Source organism: Equus przewalskii, chromosome 21 (assembly GCF_037783145.1).
Source record: "Equus przewalskii isolate Varuska chromosome 21, EquPr2, whole genome shotgun sequence".
NCBI classification, from domain to species: Eukaryota; Metazoa; Chordata; class Mammalia; order Perissodactyla; family Equidae; genus Equus; species Equus przewalskii.
Window position 1 is genome coordinate 24,366,461 of NC_091851.1, and position 16,715 is coordinate 24,383,175.

Genomic DNA, 16,715 nt, shown 5'->3' on the forward strand with positions numbered 1-16,715 from the left:
GGTTAAGTTTTTGTGCTCCGCTTCAACGGCCCAGGGTTTCTCCGGTTCGGATCCTAGGTGCCGACGTGGCACCGCTCATCAGGCCATGCTGACGCAGCATCCCAAATGCCACAACTAGAAGAATACACAACTATGTACCAGGGTGCCTTGGGAAGAAAAAAGGGAAAAATAAAATCTTAAAAAAAAAAAATCCTAAGTTTCATTTAAGCCCAAAATTCTGTGGTAGAAATCAAATATGGAAGACTTTTGAACAAATATCCAGTGTTGAAGCAAATGTAAATAGTAGATATCATATTGATGCCAACTGAGGAAATATGATTAGACTTAGTCAATAAATAAATCTGTTAACATAATCTGCCATGTGCCACTTTAAATAGTGAAAACACTACTGTAGGAGGATGTTTTGTTAAATGTCCTACAAGGCCTGTGTCTTCTGTGCAAGCTTCCCGTGTGGTAGACACTTTAATAATTGGGAAATAATAATAAGACTGACTTTTCTGCCTCTTAAATTGTTTATCTGAGGGAGGGGATAGTTACTTTGACATAAAACTTTAATGGGGACTGCTAATATGTCCGTCTGTTAGTGACTGACACACTTTCTTTCCTTTTTCCAGAACATTTGGAATGATTTCTTATAAAAGCTGGCCTTTGTGGCCATACTCTAAAAAACTAAAGGAAAAGAAATTTTCAGTTGATATGAATTTTGAATTTCTATTTGTTTACTCTGAAATTACTTTAGCTTGCTGTCGCCTATTTTAGTGTATTTTCTTTGCTCTTACAAGTTTGCCACTTGTAAGAGCAAAGAAAAATAAGTTTACATTGCCTCTCTGTTTAGTTTCATTTCAGAGCCAGAATTTGTTAAAAGTGTGAAATATCACTCCTTATTAAGAGAATTTTCAGTGGACATGGTAAAAGTAAGAATTTCTATGAAAATGCACAGGAATAATTAGAATGAAGTGAAGAATTTGTAGGGTTTTCCAGCAGGATTGTGAATTATACATTTATCTGTCGGTTTTATAGTTATTTTATAGAAGTAGAAAACTATTCTTTTTTTTTTTTTTAAAGATTTTTTTTTTTCCAGTACATAGTTGTATATTCCTTTTTCAGTTGTGGGTCCTTCTGGTTGTGGCATGTGGAACACCACCTCAGCACGGCTTGATGAGCAGTACCATGTCTGCGATCAGGATCCGAAACGGTGAAACCCTGGGCCGTGGAAGCGGAGCGCGCAAACTTAACCACTCGGCCATGGGGCCGGCCCCTAGAAAACTATTCTTAATCTTAATGTTTTGTGTCTCCAACAGATGTTGATTGTGTGCTTGAAATCCTGAATGGTTTAAATTTTTCTTATGTCTCATGTTTCCTATTTTGTCAAAAGACAGGAAATAAAAAGCCTGCTTGGCAGAAAGTTAATTTGGCTGTATATAAAAATCTGTATAGGCACGCCCACTTTTTCAATGAAGGAATTCCAGCAAAACTAGTTGTAAAAATCTCTATGAAGTGAATATTTTCCCACTAACTTTTGGTGTAAAACTAGAAACACTTTCCTGAAGAGTAAAAGGAAGAAATAATCAAAATATATGAAGTGGGAAGTTTATAAGGAAAGTAATATCTCTGGATTATTCTAGTTGTGTCTTAGTGCTAGGCCTCTTGTGAATTTTAATCTTCACCTGTAGGTTCACTCTTACCTTGAGAATTGGGAATTTTGGTTTCTTAACTAATTGGGTGGTCTGTGGACTTTAGTTTCTTCTGGATAATAGAGAGCTTCAGCAATAAGTATACTTATCTTAATAAAACTCATTGTAGGCTTTTCAACCTCAAATTTTCTATATATATGTATATATCAGAATAAATTCTATTTGGACTTAAGAAACAACTAAAAATGAGTTCCCTGAGAGTACTAGGAGACCATTACGTGTACGTTTTTATAATCTTTCTAGACATGACATCAATATCTGACAGACTACTGATAAGAGCATAATCTTTTCAAAATAATCAAGAGAAATTACCATTTTCAAAAACTTGGTTGGGAACTTCCTGAATGGTGGAGTAAGGAGCTTGGCAATTCTCTCCCCGAAAAGCAGATAAAACTGGGCAAAATTATTAAAAACAATCATTTTAACACTACTGGGTTGTTCCCAGCAGCATTACTCAATAACCAAAATTGGAAACAATCCAAATACCCATCAGTTGGGGAATAAACACAATGTGGTATGTCCATCAATAGGATACTACTTAGCAGTAAAAAGGAATAAATGCTGACACACGCTACAATGTGTTTCTGAGGAAACATTATACTAAGAAATCAGACGCAAAAGACAACATATGATTCCATTTATATGAAGTATCCTGGAATGGTTAAATTATAGGGACAGAGTGAGCAGACTGTGGTTGCCTGGGGTGGTGGATGTAAATGGGATTTCCTGAAAAGGGACATAAGGCATCTTTTGCAACAAAGGAAGTATTCTAAAATGGGATTGTGGTGATGGTTGTACAACTCTATAAAGTCACTAAAAATCATTGAATCGTACATTTAATACAGATGAATTTTATGGTATGTATATTATACCTCAATAAAACTGTTATTTATTTATTTTTAATTCTTCTCCCCAAAGCACCCAGTACATAGTTGTATATTTTAGTTGTGGGCCCTTCTAGTAGTGGCATGTGGGATGCCGCCTCAGCATGGCTTGACGAGCGGTGCAGTGTGTCTGTGCCCAGGATCAGAACCGGCGAAACCCCAGGCCACCCGAGTGGAGTGTGCAAATTTACTCACTCGGCCACAGGGCTGGCCCCTAAAACTGTTCGTTTTTTCTTTATTCCTGCTTTTCTGGCCCCCCTTTCTCTTTTTCTTTTAACTTTTTTTTTTTTTTTTGAGGAAGATTAGCCCTAAGATAACTGCTGCCAATCCTCCTCTTTTTGCTGAGGAAGCCTGGCCCTGAGCTAACATCCGTGCCTATATCTTCCTCTACTTTATATGTGGGACGCCTACCACAGCACGGCGTGCCAAGCGGTGCCATGTCCGCACCCAGGATCCCAACCGGCGAACCCTGGGCCACCGAGAAGCAGAACGTGCGAACTTAACTGCTGCGCCACCGGAGCCAACCCCCCCTTTTCTTTTCTTTTCTTTTTCTTTTTTTGTTTCCCCTAAACTGTTAGTTTTAAATGTTGGGTTTTCCCCCCCACACACCCTAAAGGAGAGGCCCAAGTATAGCACATCTCTGCAGATGGCACTTAGATGGCTGCTGCTTTCAACATCTTTAGTTCAGGAGTTCTGAGAGCTTGGGGCTAGCAGGAGATAGAACACTGAGTTTGTTAGTTAGGGTTCACGTTAATGATCTTAGGCACATCAAAAACACCAGCTTTATTTGTTTTTAGATTTATAAAATAGGGTTCAATAAATACTTGAGTTAAAAGCTTAATAAGAATTTAGACACCCAGTTTTGTTATTCACGTAAAACTTTCTGAAAGATAGTAAAAGCTGTAGATCCTAATAACTTGACAAAGGTAATGCTCTACATTGTCCTTCCAAATAGGTATATACCTCTAGGATGAATGAGATCTTATTTGGGTCAGGGCAGGGGTAGCAAAAATGGTAACAATGTTTGGGAAAACCAGTTCTGGGTTAGTAATTTTTAATAGTTATTAGCAAAGTAGTCTTGAAATTATTAAAAGTTTTTGCCATTTCAAAAACAGTAGTTCTCCCATAAAAATTCTTGAAGAGAACACAATTTGATTTGAATACATCATATTTGAGGGGAATTTAGTTCAACTTTTCAGACCTTATCCTCCCTCTGCCCTATAACTAAAATGAAGAGGTTGGAATAGATTCTTTCTAAAGCTAATGTTCTATAGTTTGAGTCTGTAAAATTTATTTTTTAAACAAATAGGATATGTTAATTTATTTATCCAACAAATAAGCATTGTGTATGGTGATCAAGACATCCCTCCTGCCCTCAGAGAAGAGTAGTGGAGACTCAGTCACCAAATACCTGAAAATCTTAAGTACCAATGTGGTATTATGTACTGTCAAGCTACGTGGATAGCATGAGGATGGGCTGTTAGCAACCCTGCTTGCTTTGGGAATCAGCTCTCCCAAAGGAAAGACCTTTGAGATAAATCTTTAAAGGTGGATGGTTTTCCAGGTGCGTAGAGAAGAGCTTATTTGACAGAAGTGTTCATAGTGAAGGAAATCAATTGGTAGTCTGATTTGAGTAAAATAACTGGATATCATCCCTCATGCCTTAGAATATGGATTATGTGTTGGTTTATTTTAGCAAATGAAAATTCCTGCTTCATTTATTTTCTGTGCTTCTGACCCATCAACTTTTAAAAATCTGCTATCGCAATTAAATTGAGTTCTTGATTTTAAATGTTGATCCGCAGCTGCTGCAGTCTGCCTTGTGTCCCATAAGGGCTGATGACTCAAACATCAAGAGAATTGTTTTTCAGTTTTGTTTTCAAGATCATTTGTGAATTTGATTGCTTCTCTCTCTTTTTCTAAGTTGACACAAAATTCTTCCAAGCTTTGTAATGTTAAGTATATGAAGCAAATTACAAAGTCCTTAATAACTAATAAGACAGGAATCTATACAATGTTGTGTAAATTGGAAAGTTAGAATATCTTGTTTCTGGAGAGCCTCAAACCTCTGTTTTATTTTCAGGTTATTTAACTTAATGATGTCATTACTAGACTACATGGAGGATCATTTTAAACAAAACAAAGAAACAAAGAAGTTTAAACAAGAAAGAGAGAAAGGTGTAGGAAACCTCACTTAACACCTACTCCTGGCCTCTGATTTGCCAGATGAGAGGGTTAATGTTTTAGATAATTCACTTAGTGGCTTAACCAGAACAGCTACTCCAGGTTCTTTCTGTTGAATTATAAGAGAAAATCAGTCTCTCTTAAAATGTTTGCTATAGATGACCTAAAAAGGAATACACTTCATTTTCTCATCAGTTGTATATATCAAATTTTAAATGTTTCTTGAGCACTATTACACACTGTAGCAAGCAAGCCCTGGGAACCGAAGGTAAATGAGACAGCCTTTGTCCTTGGAGGAGTTGGCAAGATTATCTCACATGTAGAAACTGAGACACTTTGGCCTCTGTTGTCCACCTACTACCCTCAACAAAGTTCTGTGTGGTCTGTCCCCTTGCTTGTAACTCCACTTCATCTTCCTTCTACAGGTTTAATCCTGTCTAATCATGGCGACTTCCTTCCAGTTCTTTGCACTAACCATGCCTTTTCCCATACATTTTGTTCTCTCTGCTTGAAATACTTGAAATATTCTGCATCTCTCTCTTTTTTTAAAAACCCAGCTCACTTCTCATCATTTAAGTTTCACTTCACCAGAGAATACCCCTATAATGCACTCCTCACTAATCTTTTCTCCATTCCCTGAATGTGAGGCCCTTAGCTTAATCTTTTCCTTGTTTTGTTTCCTTTCCAGCACTTACTGTTTCTTATTTATCTATTTGTATGATAATTAGATTACTTTTCTCTCCAACAGACTGCAAGCTCCCTTGTTATTTTTGTTCACTATTATATATCCAACACTTAGCATAATGCTTGGCCCACAGTAGGCGTTTGAGTCTTTCTAAAGATACTCTACTGCTATAAATCAGAGTTGAACAGAGTTTTTTGTAAAGGGTCAGGTAGTAAACATTTTTGGCTTTGTTTGCTACGAGATCTCTTTCCCAACGCTGCTGTTGTCCTGGGAAAGCAGCTGTAGATAGACAGTATGTAAAGGAATGGGCATGGTCCTGTTTCAGTAAGACTTTATTTACCAAAACAGTAAGCAGGCTGTAGTTTGCTGATCCCTGCTGTAAATAATCATCTCCTAATGCTGTAAATAGTCATTTTGTTGGACTTGAAAACTCTCATTATGCAATCTTGCAAACTCTGTCCCTAAGGGTTTCTTTAGATGATTTCATTTTTGTATGGTAGATGTTAAAGAGGTAATTTTAAAAAGACTGATCTTAAAATAATTTTTCATTTAAGATACAATCTTTAAGATGGTTATAATTATTTTATTAGTTAGTAATATTATATATTTTTACTTTCCCAAATTTAGTATGCTTGTACTTTTGTTAACTTTACATTTCTGTTTAAGTAAAACATGGTTCTGTATATTATAAAAGATTGTTTTGGTTTTTGGGTAAAGTGTAGATTAAAATTTTATAACGTGTTAAGTTTTCTAAGAAAACAATCTTTTTATAACCTGATGCTTGAAATGAAATATAATATTTTTGTGTTTTTAAATGACAAATTAGGAAGATTCCAAGTATGCAAGTAAAGACTATCCACAGTGAAAAGTAGATTGACTGTAAGCATCAATGTTTATTTTTTCTTTTTTGACATCATTGTTTGAAGATCTAGAGTCATCTTTGTGTGCTGGATGAGAGATTTGATCTAATGAATCCAACTCAAAGGTCTGCATCTCAAGCATATTTGTAGAATCATTTTTATGCTTTTCATTAATTTATATTTAATTATATATTTACTTTATGCATGTTTCTTATACTTTGTCTTTCACCAGTAGTCCATAAAATGAACATTACATGACTAAAAATAACAATTTAAAATAACTTAATGTTGGGACTGGCCCAGTGGTGTAGTGGCTGAGTTTGCGCGCTCTACGTCGGTGGCCCAGGTTCCTCAGGATTGGATCCCGGGCACTGACCTAGCATGGCTCCTCAAGCCACACTGTGCCGGCGTCACACATAAAATAGAGGAAGATTGGTACAGATGTTAGCTCAGCAACAATCTTCCTCAAGCAAAAAGAGGAAGATTGGCGACAGGTGTTAGCTCAGGGCCAGTCTTCCTCACACACACAAAAATAAATAAAAAAAATAAAATAACTTAATGTTGAGAACCATCATGGTAATAGTCATGATCATCAGAGTAAGAAACCAAAGGAGAGATTGTCATAAGGATCCTCATTAGAACTCCATGACCTGCTGCACGTGTTCACTTGATACTCAGAGGGGAATTTTCAAACTGTTCTTTTGTGAATGGGAATGTTTTGTCTTTTTGATTAAGTGCTTATTTGATACAATAGAAAACTTACACAAAGTTGCAAGAATAATAAAAGGAACTCTTCTTCACCACTTGTTTATATTTTGCTCCATTTGCTTTATCATTCTGTGTGTGTTATGTATATATAATTTTTTCTGAACCACTCTGGCAGTAAGTGGAAGTATGTTCTTTTTGCCCCTAAATACTTAAATATAGATTTTCTTGAAAACGATTTATTCTCTTACATAGATGCTTTCTCAAAATCAAGAAATTTTTTTTTAAGATGTAATTTTTTTCGTGTTTCTCCCCAAAGCCCCCAGTACATAGTTGTATATTCTTTGTTGTGGGTCCTTCTAGTTGTGGCATGTGGGACGCTGCCTCAGCGTGGTCTGATGGGCAGTGCCATGTCCGCGCCCAGGGTTCGAACCAACGAAACACTGGGCCGCCTGCAGCGGAGTGCGCGAACTTAACCACTCGGCCATGGGGCCGGCCCCAATTGATTGATTCATTTTTAAAATTTAATTTTTATTTTACATATTATGCTTCAATTCATTATTATCATTTATTTTGATGCTCAGATTATCCCGCAGATGACAGTGGCAACCCCTTCCAAGTGACTTCATTGTCTTTTCAACATGTGCCCATCATTTCTGAGCAGTCTTACTTTATTGTACAGGATGTCACATGCTTGTCTTGTACTTCCCCTGCCCCACCCTGAATCAGCCATTTCTCCAAGGAGCCCTGGTTTTAGAAGAAAATGTGGTTTAGAAATCAAGATCTAGATGTAAGATGTGTTCATCGCTACAAGATGTCATTGCTTCTAGACCCTCTCAGCAAATAGCTAGGAAGTGTATGTTACGAATATGTGTTTGGTGTATGTATTTCTATGTCTACATATTTTTAACATAAAAAATATAAATATATAATACAAAACCATGAGTTCTTATTGATACCTCCAATTCATATGTAACACCCTGGATTATATTCTAGTTTTCTCCTATAGGAGGACATTAAAATTTTTTTAAAAATCAACACAAATTCTCTTGTAAAGAAACCAACTTAGCAGTTGTGTTCACTATTCCTGTTTTATTGCACTGTTGGTTCCTCATCCTTTATTTACTTACTTATTTATTTATTTATTTTTGGTGAGGAAGACTGGCCCTGAGCTAACATCTCTGCCAGTCTTGTATGTGGGATGCCACCACAGCATGGTTTGATGAGCTGTGTGTAGGTCTGCACCTGGGATCTGAACTGGTGAACCCCAGGCTGCCAAAGTGGAGTGTGCGAACTTAACCACTATGCCACTGGGCCAGCCCCATCCTCATCCTTTATTTTGAAAACTTGATGATATATCAATTCCTAATGTGGCTGTTGAGGTAAATGAATATGTTGGTACCACATTAAACCTCATTACAGACTTTAATTCCTTTGTCTGACTTACTTAAAAAAAATTGTCGTTATCCATCTGCCAACTTCACCTGTAATTTGGCACACTGTTTAAAGAAATGTCTTTTTTTTTTTTAACTTTGTATTATGGTAAATATCAAACAGACCTAAAAATGGAGCCTCATGTACTTAAACATCCAGCTACAATAATCACTAATTGGTCTTCTCTTGAAGGAAATCCTAGACAGCATATAAATTTATCCATAGATATATCTGTGTATATTTCTTAAAAGATAAGGACTTTTCATAAAAACGAATCACAAATCTATTATTATACCTAAAAAAGTTTAAAATAATTCCTTAATATAGTTAAATATCTAGTGAGCCTTAAAAATTTCCCTGTTAAGGGGAAAGGTGGGGTGGGGGGTGGGCACAAAGGGTGAAGTGGTGCACCTACAACATGACTGACAAACATTAATGTACAATTGAAATTTCACAAGATTGTAACCTATCAATAACTCAATAAAAAAAAAAGAAAGAGAAAAAAAAATTTCCCTATTAACTCATTGGTTATTTTTTACATTTGGTTTGTTCAAATTAGAATCCAAATAGAATCCACATATTGGATTTGTCATTTATTTCTCTTTTAATGTGTAAGTTCTCCTCCAACTCCCTTCCCGTCTACTGCCTTTTCTTTTTCTACAAATCTGGGTTGTTTGCACTATAGATTTTCTCGTATTCTGGACTTTGCTAATTGCATTCCCTGCTATCATGAACATGTTCCTGTTTCCCCTCAATGTTCTGTAAACTGATTCTTAGATCTTAGAAGTTTGATCAGATTCAGATTTACTTTTTTTGTCAAGAATGCTTCATAGGTGGTGCTATACTTCCAGTAGGAGGCACATTAATGTTCATATCTCTCATCTCATATTAGGGACAATTGATGATCATTATCTAGATTAATTTTTTATTAGTGATTTGCAAAATTATATTGCAAGTATATAATTTTTTTTGTTTTAGTTGGATTATTTCAATAGGGAACAATTTTCACCAACTATTTGTTTACCTAGAGGTACAGTTCATCTAGGAAGGCAGGTAAAATGCCTGATTCACTAGTTTCAGAATAATGAATTGGTTCTCTAGTATCCTCTGAAAGGTGATCAATTTGTTTTTTATAAGTAGTGTTATGAACTCATGAATTTAAACATTTTGCTGTGTTTCAGTGCATTGCAGGTGTTACTTTTTATTGATGCTCAAATTGTCCCATCTTAGTGGGAGCCTCTTCAAGTTGGCTCTTAAATTCCTTGGACACAACTCCAGAAGTGTTTGATAGCTTAATTGCTTTCTGATAAGACAAGTTTTGTACAGATCCTGTTCCATACCTGGAGTCAACTGTTTTCCTAAAGAGCCCCCTTTCCTTTTAGTAGGAAATGGTATTTAAGGTCCATAATCTGGGGCCAGCTCAGTGACGTACTGGTTAAGTTCACATACTCTGCTTCAGCAACCTGGGGTTCACAGGTTCAGATCCTGGGCGTGGACCTGCACACAGCTCATCAAGCATGCTGTGGCAGCATCCCACATACAAAATAGAGGAGATTGGCATGGATGTTAGCTCAGGGTCAATCTTCCTTACCAAATAAATAAAATAAAATAAACCTTAAAAAAGTCCATAATCTGGGTGCTAGAAGTGAAAGAAGCATTTTTTCCTGTTTTTAAGCAATAAATATTTATTCTCTCACATAGTCCCTATGGGTCAGAATTCCAAGGTGGCTTAGCTGGATGGTAGCGGCTAGGTATGTGAGCAAGTTGATGCTGCAACTTTGGCAAGAGATCTCAGTTTCTCGCTATATAGATCTCTTCTTAGGGCTGCTTGAGTGTCTTCATGCGATGGTAGCTGACTTCTCCACAGCCAGTGATCCATGACAGCCAGTAGCATCTTTTGACTCATTTTTCTACCAGACAGTAGAGTATAGTGCTTTGGCTGTGCATCCGGACAACCTGGTTGCTGTTACTACCACCGCTACTGGGATGAACTAAAGACCTGAAACCCAGTCAGTTGTTGCCCTTGATAGAAATTGTCCTGCTTCCTGTTTGCCAAAAGTTGCCATGACAGAAAAATTGTTTACAGATTCCAGATATTCCAAGTATGGTAGAGGATTAAGGATTAGAGAATTATAGCCACACCTGTTCAATTTTGTGTGTGGAGGATTTTTCATTCCTAATCTGTGTTAATGGGCATTTTAGTGCTGATATGTGTCTATGTAATGTAACCCAGGAAGCAGGCAATGCTCCCTCCTCCTTTTTTAACTTTTTGCTTTAAAGTATAGATTCATAGCAAGTTGCAAAAAAAAAAAAAAAAAATGTATAGGGAGGTCCAATGGACCCTTGACCCAGTTTACACCAGTAGTAACATCTTGTGTAACCATAGTACAGTGTCAGTTTTCAATGATCAGTTTTCATTTAGCAGAAATTGACTGAGCAGCTATTATATGCTAGGGATTTGGGGGTATAAGTGATGAAACTCTGACCTTGGACAGTTTAGTCTTTCTCTCATTGTTGTATTTCTAAAAATGTTTTCCCTTTTGGCTCTTCATTGTTGAAACTTGCATTAGCAGTTCCTTTAATGTTTAACATTATGTTATTTCTCACATTCATATTTGCTTTGTTTTAAAACAGTTTTTGCATGTGCCCCCATCTTTCATTTATAATCTTTACAGCATCAGAAGCATGTTGCCTGCATTGTCTTGTTTTAATCACGTGCCAGTTTTGCAGTGCTACCAAGTCTGGATCTGAGAGGCAGCTTGTGTGAGTCATTTACATACATTTGTGTTTATATTCCCCACATTAATTTGCAACTTTACATTTTTCATCCAGTTACGTGTTCAAAGCAGATTTTTAATAATTCATTTTAAGAAGGAATTTGTCATATGTAGGGCTTTAAAACTGGCTCAAAGAGCAGGCAGAAGCTATTAAACAATAGCAGAAACCAGACAATATGTAGGACTTTAAATAGTAATTGTTAAACATTTGAATGTTCCCAAAAATATCAGTCTGTGTGTCGATGTGTGTCTCTACATGTTATTCCACTAGAGACTTGCCTAGATAGGTTTTGCACAATATCCTTGCTGTTATTGTCAGCCATAAACAAATTACACGTATTTAACAAGTTAATGTCAGATTGGCCAGGAGCCACTGGGAGGTGTGTACTTAGTGACATCAGCTGGCAAAGAGCCCTGGTAACAGGGAGGGTTGGAAGGGTAGTGGAGGGAGAGGGAGCAGTAGGGAGGGAGAAAAAGAGACAGAGAGACTGACTGTATCTGGGGATTCTGGCAAGGTGAAGAGCTGGTCTGTTTGGCAAGACCTTCCCATCTGGGATCCATCTGTGTTTCCCTGGAATGGGACAGGCAGCTCTAGTCAGTGAGGAATCGCAGATGTGAGAGAGCTGACACACGTCCAGCTAGTGAAAGGAGGAGGAAGGCTGGTCTTAGTTTGGGTTTTGAAGATTAGGAGGAGAAAAAGCGGAGCTTTTTTTATATCTATTCCAAATAAATTTGGTATATTAAGAATCTGGATTGTTATAATCTGGGCATTTGGGGTAAGTACATTTTAATATAGTTTTGGGGGCTGAAGTGGGCAATTCTGTGCCTTTCAGAGCTTTTTACTTATTTCAGATTATGATGATATGAATGTTTTTTGATATGAGGTCAGCCTTTAGCTACTCAGTATTGTTTTGATGCTTCATTTTGTTTATATTTCTTATTTTTCGGTTGCCACCTTTATATTTGAATGCCATGCTTTTTCGAATTAAAACTTTAATCAGATGTAACATGAATTTTATGGCTAGGAAAGTAGTCCCACAAATAATTCTCTAAGGTATTCCATATTGAGTCTTTCTGTCATGTTTTGAGGGAAATTTTTTCTCCTTTAATATGCATAGTACACATAGGCACTATTAAAAAAAGATGGTTCATAAAGTACTCTTTCCTATTGTCAGATTTTGTTTCAGTGTATTCCGGCAAATTACAACAAAAAGATACTACAGTAAGACTAACAGTATCTTTTAATATTAATGTGTTTAGCTCTTTTTTCATTATATTTTACTCTTATGCTGTTTTCTTCTATTTACTTCCTACATACAAAATAAACAAGTAACATCAACAAATCTGACTTGAATTGTGAATTTGGAGTAGTTTTGTGATGCAGTAAATTCACATGTACATAGCTACTGTGTCCTATAGTCCTTGTTAGTTTGTGATGCATAATTTAGCCTTTTGCTATTTCTGTACATTGTATTCATGTTTTCCAGACCTCCAAATCCAGACAGTCATGGGAAGGGTATGGGTTTGAGAGTTAGACGTACTGTATAGACATTATTTTCTAGTTCTCTGATCTCAAACAAGCTACTTATTCTCTTTGAGTTTCTGTTTTGTGCAATTTCTGCCTCATGTCATGAGTGGGGAAATTTGACATATAGAAGGCATACAAGTTAGTTTCAGGAAGTTTCTAGATGTTCATTATCCTGCTGTGATTGGTTCCTGAACCCTTTGCATTTTTTAACCTCAAATTCTCAGGCTAAGAATGGGTCTTGTCTATAACTCTAGTTTTCGGGGTACCTTCCTCTCGCTGTACCTACCTCCCATATCATCTATATCTGTTATAAATGTTATGTGCTGTGTTTGTTAAGCCTTGCTATGATTATAAATGATTTAGAAAGCATTCTAAGTATTGTAATGCAAATGAGCCTGTTATATTATACCAGAACAGAACTTTGGAAGTCAATAAACAGGAGTGAAGTACTGAATTATACTACTTTGTGACAACACTGTTTAAATTGTGTTTTTTTCCTTGAAAATTCTACTAATTCTCAAATTAGAACTTAAAAAATACTTTTATTCCTTCAAGTTCTCAAATCTTCTCTTACGTCAGTTGGGTAATTATTTTAAGATGACTGTACAGTACTATTCAATTTCTTCCTTCAATTTTGTAGTCAGATTTCTTGAGGTGGGGGAGAGTTTTTAAATGAACTTTTTTTTAAGTATTCTCTTATACCAAATTGACTAAATGAGTTAGTGAGAATTTTCAAGTTTCTGTTTTGATAGGTGCAGTGTTCAGCATCTTTGGGGACTTTTCTGAATATTTGAGAGGCAGTAGTGTTTGTGTTGAATTTACGTGATACTCCTTCAGTGAGCCTCCACTTTTCGTTCGTTGCAGCCTGGGAGACATGCTCCTAGGGTGAGTGGGGCAGAGAGGACTTGCTGCTGAAGTGCAGCGGAGGCTGGGTCTGCATACCACCGTACGTCCACACTAGGGGTACTTTCAGTGCTGGAGTTTCAAGGAGCATGAACAATTATAAATAACATGCATTTTAATATGTAGAGATCCACTGACTGCGAATAAAGGTGGTTGATTAAACTAGGACCACATAGTTCAGGAGAGTAGTTGTTTGTTATTAAGGTAATAACCAAGATCTTTGAGTTGAATACTGGAAAAAATCATAATACTTTCTGAAGACTATGAAAGCATCCTGAGAAGCTTTACTACTATGAAAAGAGGAAATCTCCTAAATTGGCTTCCAGGAATGACCCAACCAAGGATTTTTTTCACAGCAAGGGGCCATGTTGGACTGAAAGTGTATAAAGCAATAATGTCAGTAAACTGGAGATGAGGATAATGACATTTAAATTGCGTCTTTGGAACATCAAGAAAGAGAGCTTTTGAGTTTGAAGGAACATATTTGATACATAACTGGAAGAATTCAAGTGGATGTGAAAGATTGGCCGGATCAGTTCATTGAAGGTTTTTTCAAGGCTGCTCAGTGTTGCAAGTGCTGAGTCCCCAGGGATGACTATTGGAAATGTTAGGATTGAAAAGAGTATTAAGGATATTCTAGTCAAATGCATTGTTTTATAGATAAGGAATTTGAGGGAAGGGGAGAGGTATGGTAAAAAGTGTGCGTGGCCCAGAGTTTAATACCCTAGTTGGTGGCTGAGCTTGCACTGGAGTTGTCTTCTGAATTTCCAGGACGTTCATTCTACAAACATTTTTGGATTGCCTATTATGTGTAATAATATGGTAAGGAATAAAAAGGTCTTGTAGAGGAGATAAACTGTACAAAAGTGGATAAGTCCTGGAAATTACTGCCAACTCAGGCAATCAGAAGCTTCATGGAAGAGGTGGCATTTGTTCAGAACTTAGAAGGACAGGAAGGATTTGGACTCCTCGTGTTTGGAAGAAGCGTAGTGGGTGGATGGAAAGGTTCGCTTTTTATTAGATCGCAGTGCCTTAAATCAGACTTTGTGAAATGCATAGCTACACAATACTAGTTTCTGCTATGTTTTCAATTATGCCTAGCTGTTGTTGCTATCTTTCCAAATCCAAGAGTAATTGTTTGCTTCTGAGATATCTGTATACATGCATATCTCCCTACCCCTTTTTTGAACGTGATTTATACCAAGAAACTAATTAAAAGGTTTGTACTATGATGGACTGTGTGGGTTGTTTAATTTTCCCTCCAAGTTAAGTCAATAAATATAGGAATGAGTGGTGGCTATATCTTGCAGAAAAACAACTCATTGTAACTGTTTTTTATATTCTCACTGGCTAATGGGCTTTCCAAACAGCGTTTCACTTAAGACCTATGTGGCGTCACATTTATGCGGGGAAACTTAAAATGCATATGGATTTACTTTCCTAAAGCATGCCAAAACCTGCAAAAGCAACCAGTTGTGCTTTTTTTTTTTAAATTAAAAAAAAATTTTTTTTAGGATTTTATTTTTTTTCCTTTTTCTCCCCAAAGCCCCCCAGTACATAGTTGTGTATTCTTCGTTGTGGGTCCTTCTAGTTGTGGCATGTGGGACGCTGCCTCAGCGTGGTTTGATGAGCAGTGCCATGTCCGCGCCCAGGATTCGAGCCAACGAAACACTGGGCCGCCTGCAGCGGAGCGCAGAACTTAACCAGTCGGTCACGGGGCCGGCCCCCAGTTGTGCTTTGTTTAAAGCAACAGCTAGTGGAAATCCTTATCATTCAGTCCTCAGCAGCTTGTTAGAGATGCCTGCAAAGGTGGGGTGCAATTCTGTATAGAGTATATATGTACATATATCTGCAGTAGCTTCTCATAGCTGGAGTTTGGAAGTAAGTAGAATATGTATTTTCATTTGGTTAGGGTAGTTAGGACAGGTGGAGGAAAGGCCGTGAAAAGATTGTGTGTAGGCTTTGGCATTAGGTTGTGTAACCATGAGCTAATTTAACCTTCACCTCTAAGCCTCAATCTTCTCACCTGAAAAATGAGAGTAAGCATAGCTATTATTGGGGTTTCTGAGGATTAAGTTAGAAAGTAACAAGCGTGATATTTGCTGCATGAATACCCAATAAGATTTATCTTTCCATATGATTTTTCTTAGTCCTCCCTAAACATCGAAGTCACAATAATTAAGAGACTTTGTTAAAATGTGTTGTGTATATTCAAGGTCTCTCTTCAGACTGACAGGGCACCAACCCTGCATCCTTAACTAATTCTTAGTCATGGGAGAAAGGTGCATGGAGAGAATGCAGCAGCCTTAAAAACTCAAACCTGTTGCTGTGTGGCAAGCTGTTAATGTTTAGGGACCTTGCATTACTTACCCTGCTGGAAGAGCTGGGGGATGGGCCGGTTTGAGGGTGACAGATGTGCCCTCTGCTGCCGGCGGGCGCGTGCCGGCTCTGTCCCTCTGCTCCCAGCACCAGGTGCAGCCATTGTTCTGGCTGGTCTCTCTTCATCCGGCCTCGTCTGTTACTCTGCTCTTTCTAGCTCATTGTTTCTGTAGGAAATTAGCATTAAAAACCCATCTGAAACCCCCATGTCCCTCAACTGCAGGTGACTGTTATTGGCCCCAGCTGCCACCCTTGCGCTTGATTACTTCCATATGGGTCTGTGCAAAGAAGTAGTAGCCATTTATTGATTTCCACCACAACCTCCACCTCTATTACTCAAACTATAATACCCTGAAATCTATTAGACCCCCAATAGGCTGTATAGCTCAGTTGGCACTACAACTGTGATGAACGTTTTACAAGCAAAACTAATTACACCCTCTTTCTCCCCCTTTACCACCTCCTACCTAAATATTAAATGTAAAAAACCAGAGCATCATAGTGGAATAGTAAATCTTTGAAATGTCTAGAGGTGAATCTGTTTCTGGGTAGTAAAGCTTTTAGACTTTGGATGGGCTTTTATGGAAAATTTTAGTCACTGCTTTAAATATTTCATACCACACCCATAGCATCCAAGCAAACCAAAGCCCAGTAGGCCCCTGGGGTGGGAGTGGGGGTGGGG

General features: G+C 37.4%; 1 protein-coding gene across 7 annotated transcripts in view; it reads left to right on the plus strand.

Annotated features, from left to right (window-relative positions):
• Window positions 1-16,715, plus strand: part of CBFA2T2 (CBFA2/RUNX1 partner transcriptional co-repressor 2) — a 138,524-nt gene that overhangs the window by 45,125 nt on the left and 76,684 nt on the right. The window contains exon 1 of one of the 7 annotated variants that reach the window (XM_070588020.1): window positions 11,643-11,999. The exons of the other annotated variants lie outside the window; for them this stretch is intronic. The gene's annotated coding sequence lies outside the window, so the exon portion shown is untranslated. Of the gene's footprint in view, window positions 1-11,642; window positions 12,000-16,715 lie in introns of those variants that run through there. 7 annotated transcript variants of the gene reach the window in all.